At 40.1% G+C, this 18,437-nt stretch overlaps 1 protein-coding gene across 1 annotated transcript in view; it reads left to right on the top strand.

Annotated features, from left to right (window-relative positions):
• MAML3 (mastermind like transcriptional coactivator 3) overlaps positions 1-18,437 on the top strand; it is a 586,223-nt gene that overhangs the window by 293,630 nt on the left and 274,156 nt on the right. The gene's annotated exons all lie outside the window — the stretch shown is intronic.

Below are 18,437 nucleotides of genomic sequence, written 5' to 3'. Positions count from 1 at the left end.
AATTATGCTTATTGAGGTTAATAATACTTTGGGATCAAAATGACCCCCAAATTCTATGATTTAAGCTGTTTTTTAGGTTTTTTTGAAAAAAACACCCGAATCCAAAACACACCCGAATCCGCCAAAAAAAATTCGGTGAGGTTTGGCCAAAACGCGTTCGAACCCAAAACACGGCCGCGGAACCGAACCCAAAACCAAAACACAAAACCCGAAAAATTTCCGGTGCTCATCACTAAGTACCAGTATATGGCTTGTGTAAAAAATAACAAATTAGAGCAACTCTTTTAATTCAGAAACCATTCAAAAGTGGATCAGTACACGCTGCCATGTTTTGTAGTAATGTCTGCCCTATATCCCAATTCACTGATCCGTAAATAAACTACCATTAGCAGCAATCCGTAACAAACGTTTATCCATTAAGCTGTTTAAATACCTAATATATGGACTATTAGAGCAAAACCTGTCCATTGCCAGGATTTTCTTTGCTTTGCCAGATGTCTAATCTATTCCTGGTGACAGCTGCCTATACAGTACGTGGTAAGTTTTACTTACTAACTGGATCCTATTGAATATGTTACATCACAAAATCACTAGATACATTGTCACCCATTAGTACATATGTTATCCACAGAAAGATAGTCCTGTACCATAACAGCTCTGACCGCATATGCAAACAGTTAAGGATCATGGAATCAAATATATTCCATCTCCATTCCTATTTACATGCTAGTAACAGTAGATTTTTACACCAGTGGGACCTCAATATTATGTTCTGATGTTAGAATATAATGTAAAGTTGTACATTTTATGTCATCAGCTACTTAAATATTTAAGTGTATTATCTATATAGATAATAGAGAAAGCCATTTCTCACTGACTGACTGACTCATCACATACTTCCTGCTGTGTTAGGAAGATGATATTCTGCAGGTGGAAAATAGGAAAACTATGTAATTAGAATTTTAATAAACATCACCTAAGGCAGGCATTCCCAACCGCGGTCCTCAAGGCACACCAACAGTGCAGGTTTTAGTGATATCCAGACTTCAGCGCAGATGGTTAAATCAAAATAACTGAGGTACTAATTAAGTCACTTGTGTTCAAGGTTGGTTCTATATCGGAGTGGGAGAAGGGACCTTGTGACGTACCTAGGGGAGGAGACACGTCACAAGGGGGAGGAGCTACGGCCGAACAGGGTACCCGAAAAGTACCCTCGCGGGCTCGCTTCGCTCGTCACGCTTCGGGCTCGGTGGCTCGCTTCGCTCGCCACCTAATTCCTAAAGGTAATAGTTGGTGGCGGGGATAGTAGAGCACTTGTCCCGCTGGCCTAGCTCCTCCCCCTTGGGTCGTGGCTCCTCCCCCTGATGGAAAAGGTCCCTTAGGCCACTTGGATCTAGCCTCAACCCTGTGTTCAAGCCTGGATTTCACTAAAACCAGGACTGTTAGTGTGCCTTGAGGACCGAGGTTGGGAAACACTTACCTAAGGGAATGGACAGGAGGTTGACATAATGACGTCATTACCGATGCATTGCATGAACGATAACGAGCGAACGGACAATCAGATCAAAATTCGGATTGCACCTCCACTGGGTAGAATTTAGTCAACTACAAAAATGGTCCTGTCACTTTTTACCGTATCTGCTACGGTTGCTCCTTGGGTAACGCCAAGAAACATGGATTAATATTCACTTATTTTAAGACATCTAAAATTTACAACTCTATAGATTTAAACAAACAGTGGCAGACGCTCAATCATTCCTGGAGATAATTATATATCAGGTGCTAGAAAGGGGGAGAGGTCACAAACAAAAAGCAGACAGAGAGGGGGGTGCTTTCCCCTACCCCTCCCCCGGTATTTCCCCAGCACACTAAAAATTATCTGTAACCATATCTGAACCTATCTGGTAATAGAATTTCAGAGAAATTGGTCACATGCATTTGCAAAGACATGTTTAGCTGCTGAGCTGCGTCAAGGCTTCTCTGATATCAGCAGTCCTAACACTACATAATGGCAGTGCTCACATAGGGCCATGTGATTTGTCTACAGTAAGGCCTCATGATAAAGGCTCATACTAAAACGCATCCAGGCAGAGGGCCAGCTTACCTGGGAGCCACCCCCATGATCTCCCATTAGCATTACATGAACAGCATGCCTTCCAAATGGTTCTCCCATTCAATGCCTTCTCACACATGCAAACAAACAGTGGCAGTTGCTCAATCATTCCTGGAGATAATTATATAACCAGTGCTAGAAAGGAGGAGGGGTCACAAACAAACAGCAGACAGAGATGGTGGTGCTTCCCCCCCCCCCCCTCCCCCCCGGTATCCCCCCAGCACACTAAAAATTATCTGTAACCATATCTGAACTTATCTGGTAATAGAATTTCAGAGAAATTGGTCGCATGTGTTTGCAAAGACATGTTTAGCTGCTGAGCCGCGTCAAGGCTTTTCCGATATCAGCTGTCCTAACACTACATAATGGCAGTGCCCACATAGGGCCCTGTGATTTGTCTACAGTAAGGCCTCATGATAAAGGCTCATACTAAAACTCTATAGATTTACCACATTTTTAACAGTCATTTATATTTACAACCGTGAAAATCAGAAACTCCCGTGCGAAGAACGGGTAAAACAGTAAGTAACAGATAACTATTACTCTACTGTTAAATAAATTATGTAAGTAGTCACCCTAGCACTCGGTGTCTTATGTGTACATGGTAACTTACTCCAAATCATGTATAACACATTATTTACACTTGGAGGTATGTTAGCAAAAAAAATTATTATTAATTGTGTAACACAAAATATCTCCCATAATCCTATATACAGTAGAGTACATATAAAAGCCACTTGTTCAATCATAGCTAAGAAAAAAATAACTTTCCACATATAGATGTAACATGTTTTTTGGAATATTCCTGGAAATTCCTTAATTACTGGCTAATAATTTGCCATGTGTCAGTAACCTGCAAAGCAGTGGCAGATGTGATAAAGAAACATCAGTGATTGGTGTAGACAGACGTTTTTATGCTTTAATTAATTCTTCATAGTTTTACTCTCTTGGTTACTTTGAATAGAACTTTTGCAGTACACCCCAACAAAATAACAACGCCAGGGTTAGGTTTAAATGTGATTGTGCCATTGCTATTGGTGGCCCTTTCCTTTTGTCACTAATAGAAATTCAGTGCTAGAACTTGGATGATGATGAGTAACGGTGTGTACACATGGTGAGATATTTTCTTACGATTTTGACTATATAGTCAAAATCGTAAGAAAAGTTAGTGCAGATCGCAAGGTGAAAGTCCCCTTGCGATCCCGATTCGATGCCGATGCGTGGTCCCACGCGGTCGGCATAGCAAGCCTAGACAGACTGTGTAGGCAAGTCAATTTTGACTCTGTATAGAAGAGATAGTCAAAATTGACACTTAGCCAAAATCGCACATAGTCAGTATCGCAAGCACACTCATTGGGAGAGATTCAAATGTTTGAAAAGTCAGTTGGGAGTCTGTTTTTTCCTATCTAATAGACAGGAAAAAACAGACACCCAACCGACTTTTCAAACATTTGAATCTCCCCCATTATGTGCTTGCGATGCCGACCTAGCCCCTGTCGCATAGTGAGAATCGGGCATAGCCCGAATCTCACCATGTGTATGGGCCTTTAAACTGATTTGCACTAGGTAAGTCTCCTATATCCGAAAATCCGATATCCAAAATATTCTGAAATCCAAAATATTGAGAGTCCTTTTGATTTCTGATGGTTCAGTGTACACAAGCTTTGTTTCATGCACAAAATTATTACAAATATTTTGTACAATTACTTTCAGCCTATGCCTATAAGTTATATATGAAACCTAAGTGCATTTTGTGTTTAGACTTGGGTCCCATCCCCAAAATATCTCCTTTTGGTGTGCAAATATTCCAAAATATAGTAAAATAAAAAATACTTTTGGTTGTACACATTTCGGATATGGGAGACTGTATAGCAACAGTATGTTACCGACACCCAGTGGGAAGCAAGACTGAGTAACATGAATGTTTGAGTGACATCCTGATCAAACCTCCCAACATGACCCATTCCAGGAGGGACAAAATGCTCTTTTCCCGGACTTCCTTCTTAATGTAGGATTGCCATCACCTATGGTGAAATACCTTTCTTATTAATTAACTGGTTTAACACAGGTGATGGCAATCATACATTAAGAGGGAAGTCCAGGAACAGCGCATTTTGTCCCTCCTGGAATGGGTCATGTTGGGAGATATGCCTGGTTTCCTGTTGTATTAAGCATAGTGACCTGTGCCCTTTTTTTTTTTCTTTTTTCATTTGTGTGCACTTCATTTTCTTATTTGCTGTATCTATCTAGTAAAGTTTTTGAACCTATTAGTTGGAGTAGTGTGAAAATTTTTATAGTAATAGAGCTTTTTATAGATTGTATGTAACATGCATAATTACAACACTTTAAACCTGTAGACTTTGTTTTAATACCTTACTTCAATTAATGGATAATACTCTTGTATAAATTTTTGTAACAGTGGTAATTATTTTGAAGCGCACAATGACATCATTGTTGCAACTGTTATCTCTGTATTTAATTAAGGGCAGAGTTCCTATTGTGTTTTTACTTCCAAATTGGTTACAATCGGGCAATGCAATACGAACAGCAGGTAGCCCATCATACAATACCTATACTATTGCAGTCTGCAATTCTCACCAATGTTTCATATGTATACAGGAAGAATCATTTACATTTCACATAAACAAACAGTGACATCTGAATTGCAAGGAGGTCATACATATACTGTACATTACACTGCAAATAACATACATTTACATTGGGCTGTAATGTCTCTATATACTTACTTATCCAGAAATCTCTTACCCAGACAGATCTGCAAACCAGAATGTAAAACAAATAAAAGACGGAACACAGGCAGCAATAATATGCAAATACTAATATCAGCTGTCCTCTGGGGCACCAGTAAGCAGGCGCTGAGAATCCCATTTTTAGTGTCCATGGACAATGCAACTGCATCGGAGGTTCTGAACACTCCACCATCAACAATTGTGACAGCCTGTAGCTTCTCCGTGGTTCTTACTGAAAATAGTCTAAACAAGGCCTCTGGCTGTGGATCCGCAGCATTCAAGGCCATGTTTATGGGAATGACACACCTCTAACACTGCCTTTTTTTGAAAATACTTCAAGCCCCATCCCAGTCACCTTCCAGGGACACCCATTGTTCTCTGCTGCAAGCTCCATTGCAAGAAACTCCGAATGCAACAGTGGTGTCGCTACAGTCAGGAGAACGCATGCACAGTAGGGGTTTTCAGGACTTTCTGTGCATGTGCAGTAGCAAATAACTGCTTAGCTGCGTAAACCTAGACAGTGATGTTTGACCACTATGTGGAAAGATATTAAGCGTGGTTCTTTGTATTGCAGAGAAAAAGCGTTTTGCACAAATACCCCAAGTCATAACAATTTGGCAACAGTGCAGTTTCTTTTACAATTCTATTTTAAACAGTGATTTATTGAATGTTTGTATAGACGTGAGTTGTAATTTCTGTAACAAGAGTTTTGTAGGCTGGATCTGTGAACATGCCATTGTTACATCGGAATGACTTTTCATAGAATGTTTTATGATGGCCATCGGAAGAGCAACATCCAATGGTTCAATGTTTGCTGCCATCATTACATGTCTAACAGCATGCCATTTAAGCATAATTTCTAAACCATTAGATGGTTTAACCTATTCATTATTCTCTCATGCTCAAATGAGAACTGCTGCCGAGTCATTGTTTCTCCAAAACACATACAGTAACAGAACAAAGCAATGATGGTGATGGAATCGCAAATCCATCACTATCAGGCTGAACACATCAATGTTGCAAACCATTAGTTTCAGATGACCATCTCTAGAATGTCTGTAAATATAGTACTTTTGTATGGCAACTCTTACTCCAAGATCTGCAAAACTCAAGACAGTTGTATTGAAAATGATTGAATTAAAGAGAAATACCTAAATTCCCTTTAGCATACCTCAGTATTTTAGAGCTTTTTTCTGCTTTACTATATCCAAAATGGATATTATGAGGATTTTGTTGATTTCTTATTTTCTGCTTAACCAGATTTGCAGCCAGAGATACATTCCGAGCCCATTAATATCTCATTATGTGCATAGCAATATCACAGCTGATGTACGTTAACACATTCTGTGCCACTGGTGATAATGACACTAAATGGGGCCTTTTTTTTTTCTTTACAGCCTTGCCTTTTATTTTATAGATTTTCAGTTTTGGTTCTGCTTGTTTACCCCTCTAAATAAAGGATTGTCGGGAGCAGAGCCTCATTAACACAGACAGAAAATCATTGGCAACAAGACTGTAGCTCCCTGTTATGCCCTCCTTTTTTATTTAATGTGTTTTGCCAAAGGCAAGAGGTATATTTTGTGCCTGCCTGATCTGTCTGTCTTTTGATTGAGCCCGTTTACTGGTTACAAACACTTGTGTCACATGACCCATTCTGCAAGCGTTATAGGATACATTGAATGTATACAAGGCTCTCCTTGAAGCAACTTGCTCTCTCTCTAGTATTCTGCCAGATCAGATGCTTATTCTAGTGCCCCAGAGCAATATTTAATTATCACTACAAAATGACTCTTTCCCCAACTCACTAAGGCGGAATTGTATACAGGGTGTTAGGACTGCATGATGAGTTCTGATGTTTCCTGTGAATTCATCAAAACATACCCCTTTCCCCTGGTATAGAAATTATTATGGAATATAGAGATTGGTGAGCCTGTTTAAGGTGAAGGGTGGGATTGAAAATGTTATTGATTTTATCCTTTTAATGTTTGATAAACTTTTACAATCAACTAATAGATGAAGGCATATTAGCAGTACCTAGGATGTACCGGAATTCATTTGGGGGTCGAGCTTTCGGCTTTGTAGCTCAGACTCTATGAAACTCTCTTCCCCGCACAGTTCGAGAGGCCTCCATTCTAAAATCCTTCAAAAATAGACGCAAGACTTTTTCCTGTTCACCCAAGCATTTTACTAATGTTCCTTGTTAAACTTGTTTTATAGTTTGTATTGTAAAGGCATATGTACAATGCAACCTATTGGGAGAAAAGTGCTATATAAATTGCATTATTATTATTATTATTATTATTATTATTATTAGTAGTAGTAGTAGTAGTAGTATGCAACAGTGGCATATCATTGCAACATAGTGAACTGAAGATTGCATTTTCTGATTAACTGGGGAAATGCCTCATTTTGCCGATGACTGGGTTGGGCCATCAGCAAAATGCAAAATGTTGGAAATCCTCTATTTGCAATTTCTGTCTCAAAAGTTTTCGTGTCAGGGATTTTTAACATGCTGCATGTTGAAAATCCAACTAGACTGGGGTTGCAAGAACGGGGAATTGTCGTTTAGATGTATGGCCTGCATAACATTTGGTAAAGTTGCTTAAATCATGCGTATATTCCAACTTGATGACATGTTCATATTTTGATTTGTACAGTTTAGAAGGAATTCAGCTGGGATCCCGGAGTTCAGGAAAACGAAGTCAGAATCACAACAGTCTGTATCCCGACCACCGCTGGGTATTTTCACTCAGTTGGCGGGTCCATGCCACCAACCGAGTGGGAATATAACCTGTGGCGAGTAAAGTGAGCCGCCGGGCCTGATGCGTGGCGAGCACATGGAGGGGACTCACTGCCTCGCCACCGGGATTCCAGCAGACGGGATGCCGCTGTCGGTATAGTGACAACCAGCATCCCGTCTGCTGGTATAGTACTGCATGTATCCCGTTTAGAAGACCTGCACAGATTTGTTATTTTATCCAGGTGTGCAAATCAAAGTACTTTCAAGTAGGGAAAGATTACACCTCCACAGAAATCTCATCAAGTATTCTCGTTTTTGTTTTAAAAATAACATAAATTAGGAAACGTGGCATTTTAGGATATTTTCTATGTTGTAAATAGGAGTGTCACTGTGTCTATTAGAGAAATATGCCCTTTAATATTATATTGCAATGTAACAAACACACTTGTTTAAAACCCACTTGAACATTATTTTGGCAGAAAATATATATCAAAGCAGCTGTTTCAGTTTGCCTACTCAAAACCCACACATATCTCCTTCGATGATGGGGACAACCTGTACTGTGCCATAAAGTCTACTACAATGTAACTACACGTTATCCAGTCAATCCACATAGGGATTATTTGCTCTCTCAGGGCAAATAAACAAACAAAGAGCAAAATAGAAGCAATTTATTAATATCTTTTCTATTTTTGCATGTGGCTTTTGCAAGTACTGGCCAGCTATGGGTCTATGTACTACTAAAGGGGGGTGCACACGTACAGATTTCTCCCAGAGAGATGTGCTGAGCAATCTAGCACAGATTGCCCAACACTCATCTCAGTACGCTCAGCACACAGCACGATGTGTGCTGAGCAAGGAAAAGAAATTGCTCACTTCACCCAGTGGTGAAGTGAGCGATCTGACTAGATTTGGCATGCATGCAGGCCAATCCCGAGCCGCGAATCGCTATACACACGTAGCGATGTGTGCTTCATTTCTAAGCAATCTAGTCACATTGCTTAGACTTTAAGCAAACATCTCTACGTGTGTACCCCACTTAAGCCTTGGAGAGAGATAAAGTGTAGAGACACAAAGTACCAACCAATCAGCTCCTAACTGTAATTCTTCAAGCACAGCCTGTAACATGGCAGTTATGAGCTGATTGGCTGGTACTTTATCTCTCTCCAATTGATCTCTCTAAGGCTTAGTACAAAGGTTCTCAAACTCGGTCCTCAGGACCCCACACAGTTCATGTTTTCTAGGTCACCTGAGAAGTTTTAAAATGTGACAGTTGGTGATATACAGTGTACCTGTCGGGTAACCTGGAAAACATGAACTGTGTGGGTCCTGAGGACCGAGTTTGAGAACAACTGGCTTAGTACATAGACCACATAATTTTTAATTTAATAAATCTCAACTGCACATTTTAAATTTGCCCCACCTGCAGTATAACTAAGGGGTAATTCAGATCTGATCGTAGATGTGCTAAATTTATCACATCCACAATCAGTTTCTCAGACATGTGGAGAGACGCTCCGCATGTCTGGCCCTACACCCCCCTACCTCACAAGGGTGCAAAAGCATCGCACAACGACAATGCTTTTGCACCTGCTGACTAGCTCCCTACCAGTGCAGCTCCTGCGTGCTGGCAGGTGGCTACCCGCCGCGTCCCGGGTCACAGCGGCTGCTTGTGACGTCATACGGTCTGCGTTGTCCGGACCACACCCCAACAACGGCGTTCTAAGGCCGTTGGCACACCCCGTCCTGCCTCGCCTCTGCCTGTCAATGAGAGCGGATCGCAGCCCAGATATGCTGCTAGCATCTTACTGGCCTCCCGGGGAGTGCACACGCAGTGCGCCTGCTGCGCGAGCACACTCCTCAAAGGAATTTAGACTGGTAGCTGCGCTGCAGTCTGAATTACACCCATAGTTTTGTGTTTTGCCAACGTGCAAATTGCTCAATATTTTTATTTGCCCTTAATACTGAATCAAGCCTTCAGCCTCAGTGTTGCATGAAGTGCCAGCTGTATAAATACCAGTAGTTTATTTGCCCAAAGATGATGGGTTACTTTCAATGCTAGCCTTCCCGATTTAGAACGTAGGAAGGGAGTGAAGTATTTTTCTTGTCTGATGGCTCCTTTTCAAGAAATAACCTTAAGTGTTTTAAAGAGGATGTAGTCATAAGGTCAAGAATTATAATGATGACACTTATAATGTCGACACCACAGTGCTGACAGTTGCGACGTTGACACTGTCAAAATGTCATCATCCACAGTATATGTTAGGCTGTGGCGCATAGCTAAGGTAGTGCCTTTATTTAAAAAGGGAACTAAAAATAATCCTGGAAACTATAGACCAGTTAGTTTAACCTCTATAGTGGGTAAAATATTAGAAGGCATTTTGAGGGATAGCATAGAGGAGCACCTATATGCAACTAAGTTTATTACTAAAAGTCAACATGGGTTTGTAAGGAACAGATCATGTCAAACCAACTTAATTAGCTTCTACGAGGAAGTGAGCAAGAATCTTGACCATGGAAAAGCAGTGGACGTGGTTTACTTAGATTTTGCAAAAGCCTTCGATACAGTGCCACATAGGAGACTGGTCCACAAATTAAGGGAACTTGGCCTAGGAAATACTATTTGTACTTGGATAGGTAATTGGTTGGATAACAGGGAACAACGAGTAGTGGTAAATGGGATGTTCTCCAGCTGGGCACCAGTAGTCAGTGGAATACCACAAGGGTCTGTTCTTGGCCCACTGCTGTTCATTATATTTATCAATGATCTAGGAATAGACCTGGAAAGCACAGTGTCAATCTTTGCAGACGACACAAAACTGTGTAAGGTAATTAACTCAGAAACCGATGTGGAGTCTCTACAGAATGACTTAGTTAAACTGGAATTCTGGGCGTCTAAATGGAAAATGAGGTTCAACATAGAAAAATTCAAAGTTATGCATTTTGGGACAAAAAACACACTTGCAACTTACACTCTAGATGGAGAAAATCTAGGGGTAACTATGGTGGAAAAAGATTTGGGGGTGCTCATAGATAATAGGCTTAGTAACAGTACACAATGCCAAACTGCAGCAAAAAAGGCAAGTAAAGTGCTTGCGTGCATTAAACGGGGTCAAAGACTAGCTACTAAATTGATTAAAGGGTTAGAGACACTGGAATATGAGGAGAGGCTTACTAAATTAAATATGTATTCACTAGAAAAGAGGAGACTAAGAGGAGACATTATTAATATCTTCAAATATGTAAAGGTACATTACACGGAGCTAGCAACGGATTTGTGTTTTAAATGAACTCTGTATAGGACGCGTGGGCACTCACTGAGGCTAGAAGAGAGAAACTTCCATACGCAACGTAGGAAAGGGTTCTTCTCCGTAAAGGGAATAAAGATTTGGAATTAACTGCCGGAGGATGTAGTAATGGTAGACTCTGTAAATGCATTTAAAAACGGATTGGACAAATTTCTAACAGGAAAACGTATCCAGGGCTTTAGCATTTGGCACATTGACATTAAAATTATCTGGGAGTGGTAGGAATCATTGCTGTAAATCGGTACTAAACCATTACTTCAGCATGCACATTATAAAATGAACAGATTAATGCAGAATACAGGTTGAACCCGATGGGCATTTTGCCTCTTTTCAACCTCACTGACTATGTAACAGGTTACGGTTATGTTGCAAGGAGGGGGAGTTAGTGCTATGCATTATAGAGGAAGGGGTTGGGTTTAGGGATAGTGGAGAAATACGAACCCAAACACCAGAAGTCACATGACTGTCTGGACTCAGAAGATGCCGCAGCAGCTGTTGGGAGCAGGAAGCTCACATGATATGTTGACATCCTTAAATGTTGACATTTCATGGTCCCCCGTCCCCCCTTCCCCTTGGACTATCTCTCTAGGATCTCCCATGGGGAATTTTAAAAAGTAGGCAAGTATGCCACACTCAAAACAATTTGGCTACTTGTTCTGAGAGGCAGGTTGCCATTACCAGATATGCTTGTATGAGATAAGGTGATAAGGGTCTGCAATCCCCCAATGGCGGAAATTCACTCTTGCCTATCTATATGTATCATTCCAGTGTGCAAAAGAACCAGAGGTCAGTAATTCCCCCATTATTCATTTTCTTTGTGCGATCGTATTCACTGTAATTGGGGAAAAGTAATATAAATGTTGCAGCAAAGCCAGCTCTATCTATATATTTTACCATGCTGTATCGTCCAATGTTTATTACAATTTATTTACGTCTCTGGACATCCGTGCTTTAAAAGCTTTGTATTTTATAGACAGGCATCCGTTTCATTTTACTTTTACCACATTGCCATTGTGAATAAACTAATATGTAAAACTATCATGTGATTGTTTTGGAAGTATTCAGATCCGTTTGTTTCTATGTATATGATATGTCAGTATGACAGTTTGGGCTAAATGCATCATCGCTTGGAAAGTGATAAACTACCAGCCAACCAGCTCCTAACTGCCATTTATCAAACAGGGACTGTGACATAGCAGTTAGCAGCTGAGTGGCTGGTGCTTTTTCTTTCTCTATTGTATCACTCTCCAAGCGATGATGCATTTAGCCCTTTGAGTGCAATGACTACTGGATATGACTGCAGTGGTTTTAACACAGTGATAAGCAACCTGACCTATTTCTGGGATCTCATGGGCAGCCCTTTAACTTTCGAAAGGGCTGTACATTTCCCTTAATCTAGGTACAATTCTCATCTGGTAGGTCAGATTATTGCATAGTTTGTAGTTGTACACATCACCGATGGTTGTTCACAAACCAGTTGGATCGTCTCCCAACATTAAGAGTGTTGTGCGGCATTCACCATTACCAGTGAGCCGATATTGTGCCACAAATACATTCAGTACATAGGGCTTTATTCAGGTTGGTTAGCAAACCAAAAAAGTCAGCAACTCTGCAAAACCATGTTGCACTACAGGTGGGGCAGATGTAACGTGCAGAGAGATTAGATTTGGGTGGGTTGTGTTCAAACTGAAATCTAAATTGCAGTGTAAAAATATAGCAGTCAGTATTTACCCTGCACAGAAACAATATAACCCACCGAAATCTAAATCTCTCTGCACATGTTACATCTGCCCCACCTGCAGTACACATGGGCCCTCATTCCGAGTTGATCGGTCGCAAGGCGAATTTAGCAGAGTTACACACGCTAAGCCGCCACCTACTGGGAGTGAATCTTAGCTTCTTAAAATTGCGACCGATGTATTCGCAATATTGCGATTACTAACTACTTAGCAGTTTCAGAGTAGCTCCAGACTTACTCTGCCTGTGCGATCAGTTCAGTGCTTGTCGTTCCTGGTTGACGTCACAAACACACCCAGCGTTCGCCCAGGCACTCCCACCGTTTCCCCGGCCACTCCTGCGTTTTTTCTGGAAACGGTAGCGTTTTCAGCCACACGCCCCTGAAACGCCGTGTTTCCGCCCAGTAACACCCATTTCCTGTCAATCACATTACGATCGCCGGAGCGAAGAAAAAGCCGTGAGTAAAATTACTTTCTTCATAGTAAAGTTACTTGGCGCAGTCGCAGTGCGAACATTGCGCATGCGTACTAAGCGGATTTTCACTGCGATGCGATGAAAAATACCGAGCGAACAACTCGGAATGAGGGCCATGGTTTTGCCCAGTTGCTAACTTTTTTGGTGTGTTTGCAGGAAATTGGATGATCATTTCAGATTTTAGAAGAAAACATACATATAAAATTGTGAATTGTTCCTCTTTTCTGTTTGGTGTGTACCTTTCTTTATGTAATAAGTTAAATCAATACGTATAATCAAATAAGGATATACCAATCTATAGTAATCTATCAGCAGTCATAGTAAACAAACTTTACCAAACAAATATGACAGCAAAGCAGGAGGGTGCTGGGGCTGTAGGTGAAGGCTTGGTGGGCCGCATACAGCCCTTGCGTTGGCCTCTTGGCCCTCACTTTTTATACCGTTTTGTGCAGTCAATTTTTAGTTTGTCTTTTTCTGAAAGATGTAAACATAACCAAGGCTAATCATTATATGTTTGGTCTGCTTTCTCCTTTTCATTCATTACGTGACTCTACTTTAGAGGAGTTCTGAGCTATTTAAAGAAAAGGTTTATAATATATAACACATAGCAAATACTTTAGTTGTTCTGGGAATTTCAGCACATTTCCCTTATTGACATTTTGAAGGCTTCAAGAACACTTTAGGTAAAGGAGATAAAATGCAGTGTAAGAGTTAATGGAAGGGTGTATACAGCAGATGAGAGCTAGCAGTGCTGCCACAAGTCAGCAGACAATCATCTGACAATTGAATGTGAAATCCGTGATAAGCACTGAGTGGCATCTTCATCTTATTTCCAGCACAGCGCATAGGAGTGGCAGAAGAGGCAATGCAAAGATGGAAAAAAGCTTTCTGAGGTGCTTCCACATGCCTCAAACATGTTTGTACAGTGCAGTGTAGGCCTACACTAGCCATAGCTCTATTAGAAGACAGAAGTATAAGGTCTCTATGGAAAACGAGCATGATTTCTGTACATTCAAGCAAGAATTTATTCCACAGACAAACCTCAAAAGCTCAAGGCCCTGTCAGTAAAAAAAGAGTCAGCCGAGATTGCTCACTATGAAACAAGTCTTCAGCCACAAATCCACGAGTAGGCTGACTTTATAGTCACAGGTAGACCACAAAGTACTGATCTGCTGCACATGGTGCCACTTGGGGCTTTATACACGACGTCCGAGCTCTTTACACTAACTGCAGCCGCTGACAAATGCCACCATTTTGTAAATAAAGCCCTTGGTGTTTATAGAAGTTCAGCCATATTTAACCGTTGCAACACTGTACATAATGAGATCAAGTCAAGGTTGATTACTTAGGTGGTTGTTAGACTCTACACCCAAAAGGGTCACTAGAAAGCACAGCAGAAACAAAGGTTATAGTTGCTGCATGCTTATTATTAATTATGCCATTGATCGAATATAGAGTGCATATTACGCCAAGGGCAAGCCATAAACTCTTGGTATGTTTGTGTGTGTGCACTTAAACAGAGCTACTCTCTCTCTGATGCTGGTATCACACCAGGTAACGGACATATTGTACTTTAAACTTTAGCCCTCTCCATCATATTCATTGACATCAATGTTACATGTTTTCATTGATCCAAGACGAAAGGAATTATTTACTAAATAGCAGGTTTTTCAATTATCGACAGCTGTGACTGCTGGATTTATAACAGCAGAAGCAATAAATGCAAAGCAAGCCTGATTTTACTATTCCCGTTTAAAATCAGCACGTTAGTAAATATATCCCCAAGTCTCCTATTCCACAGTGCATACCCTCTCTTTTTCTTATTTCTCAACATTTTCCTTGTTATGGTCAAATGCATTTAGTATTTCTTATAAAAAAAAATATGTCTGCTCTCAGATTGCAGGAAGGAAACAATCAAACAATATAATCACATTATAGTAAATTATACTGTTTATTCGTCATTTGAATGAAAGTTTGCCACTGCTTACTAACTTAATGCACTTTCTAAATTTGAATGTATAATACAGAGATTTTATAACCTTTTCAATGACCAACATGAATTTTGGTGGTATCTACACGAGTTTGAGCTATAAAATTAACATGCAATAAAATCAGAATTAAGGAATCATAAATGCTTTGCAGTGCATAGTTTATGAAGTCTTTAGATTGTAAAATACTTTGGTAGAAACATCTGATATTTTATTAAACTAAAAGTAATTTCAAGTACAACTAAGATAGTATAAAAAATGCATGCCAAGTTTGCCCATGTGCAATACCATTACATCTGCATGCTCATCTGCAAAATGTACACAACAAACATAGGGGGAATTCAATTAGCCACGGTAAATTACTGCAGTCATTTGATCCAAGGGAGGTGATTCAATTGATAACAATATCCATCACTAACGGGGATTTTGTTTCAACTGCTCGGAGACAGGAGAAACAAAATCTATGATAATTGCCATATTTTCGTGGCCATGATCGCAAATAAAAAAAAAACCACATGGATCTTGGAACTTATTCTGGATCCAGTGGTTTTTTTCCGCATGGAAACTGGTAGATTTGTCCATGAAAAAAATATGCCTTAATTGAATTGCCCCGCCCCCCCAAAAAAACAAACAAAAAACATTGATCAAAAAAAATTGCGAAAAGTAAAAAAAAAAATTCCACAGGAAAATTTACTGCGGCTTATTGAATTCCCCCATAGGCTTAGCACTTGCTGGAGAGCACAAAGCTTTTCAGGGAGAATGTCTCAGTATAACGCTTAAATTCTGCATGTAAATACATGTGTACAGTGCATCCACAAAAATAAGAGGGCCTGCACATTGGCTAATACTACAACACAAACTTAATAATTGTTAGCATATACAACACAACAAATATTAACACATTCAACCAACACAAAACTAGGCAAATGCAACTCAGTATTAAAGAACAAGGACATTGTCAGGGACAGCATTTCTAAGGACGAATCTATAAAAACATGGATTATCCTTGGAAATAACAGATACATGGTTACTGTGCAAGTGACTGTAAAAGTTATCTGAGGATGACGAAGATGAGTGTAACTTCTGCGCCTCTGCCCCTCTCATAGTAACCATCTGGAGTATGTAGACTATAAACCTGTTCCTGCATGTAAGCTGTACAAATAGTTACGTTCAGCAACTATTCTATGCTAGCATGAGAAGGGATACACAATCTGTTGTTATGTAACTATTCGTCACTGATATTTGTTGTGATACATATACAACATGTCTATTAAACCATCTTCCAAATAAAGTGCAATTAACATTTTTTTCCTGAAGAGCTTTATAGCTGGGTAAATGTCACAATCTCAGCGAAATATGCAGTATTATTGTATTTGTCAAACAACACAAACACAAGGATGTACATACAGTTCATGTACAAAAATATATGTTTCATAATAGTAATTCATTTAATACGTAAGAATAACAACATTTTAAGCAGAATGGGCTTCGGGGGGGCTGGTCTGGTTTCACCAGGGAATCCTCTAAATTCTGGTATGCACACTGACAATGAGTCCTGCCCCTGCAGTAAATGCATGAAAGGGTTTGTGCATTTCAGGTGAAAGCGCAGCACAGGAATAGGTAGCAGGTGGGATGAAAAAATGGAAGCGTGCTTGACATTTCCGGGAAGCTTTAATGTAAGAACTTCCTCTGTTGACAGTTAAAAATAGTGAGTCTCAGGAACTATTACTGTATATGCAGATACTGTAGTGTGTGTGACAGAATGGTAAGTAGTGAGAGATCAAAAAGATCATACAGGAGAGGCAAGCCCTTAACCTCCACTCCCACCTGTATTAACAGGTCATCGACGTTATACTGCAGGTGAACCCTAACCACACTGCCTGGTGCAAGCAAGCAAGTAAACCTTCTACATAAGGCCCTCCCTCTTGCCACCAATGCCAACACCTCATCTGCTTCTGGTGAACAAACAAGCCTACTCTTCTAGGCCTACACTAGCCAGGGGGAGCAGGCACTGTGAGCCACCACATGTTCCAGCAGTGTTTCAGTTGTGTTCCGCATTTTACTTGATTAACCATGACTCATTTCCAATCACTTACCATGCCCGTTGCTTGGATTTTCCTTCTGTTTACAAGGGTCTCTTGTCTTGGTCAATCAATGAAATATAGCGACCAGTTTAAAATGGCCTACAAGCCACGGGAAGTTCTGGCCCTTATTAAGTGCTTACATCATTAATCAGATGCTAGATAGGAATATTTGTGTGCTTATTACTTAGCTTACGTAGGCATGGCTAACAAAAAAATATAAAAAAAATGACAATAAAATCCCATAAGGCCATAACAAACGAACTTGATAAATCTTCCAACATGTACCGACCTCCCTAGTTGTCATAGGAATCACTTGCCATGATTTTCATTGGATTGGTGAAGAGAGTGTTGACCACGTGTAACTAAAGCACCCATTTATCCACAGTCCAAATTTTTTATTAACTGCATTAACATAAAGTCACAGCCTTTAATTCTGTATAGAAAACAACTATTAAAAGGAGACAATGACTGAAAACGTTGCTTTGGAATAAAACTCCCAGCACTTCATTTTTACAGAGCACATCCTCAACCTGCGTTAGTACTGCTGGGAGTCTTGTGTTCATGCATTGTAGGTGGTACTGGCAGTGAATAGGTTATCTGAGCCCAGTGAAGACAGATCATGATAGGCAAAGACTGTTACCATAACAACAGCACCTTGACTTAATCTCTTTGGAGGAATGAATTGCTGCTGGTGGTTTAGAGCAGATATTTTCCTCTAGGCACATAAAACCTCGAGTACCCCTTCTTGTGTTTATGCAAAGGATGCTGCATTTATAAATATAACGCTTCATTTCAACCTCTTCAGTTTATCAGACATTTTATTTCTAAAAGGTGTTCTTTTTTTTCTGTGTTTAAAGTATTAGATTGTTCATTTTTGCCAGGATGTTATCTCTTTAAGGTGAAATATATCACATTGTAATATGCATACAGTTTTACAGCAGTTCCTTGAGATAGGAGGGAAAATTAAGTTTCACGCTTTATTACACATGCTAGTAATATGAGAAAGTAAAACAGTCCTGTTTACAACTGTACATTGTGTTACTAATATATGCATAGAGTCCTGTAAATAATATGTATAAGCGCTGAGTTCTAACCACCTACCAACCACAGGCACACATTAGGGCCAATTTTAGTCAGAAGTCAGTCAACCTAAACACACTGATACTGTATTGCAAGTTGTGAACTTATCCTAAACTCATGTACTGTCCATAGTTACTGCGGGCAGGTATGTGATCTCAGCACT

This window comes from Pseudophryne corroboree, chromosome 1 (assembly GCF_028390025.1).
Source record: "Pseudophryne corroboree isolate aPseCor3 chromosome 1, aPseCor3.hap2, whole genome shotgun sequence".
In the NCBI taxonomy this organism is placed as follows: domain Eukaryota; kingdom Metazoa; phylum Chordata; class Amphibia; order Anura; family Myobatrachidae; genus Pseudophryne; species Pseudophryne corroboree.
Note: the sequence above shows the minus strand (reverse complement) of the source record. Positions and strands in the feature narration are given on the sequence as shown.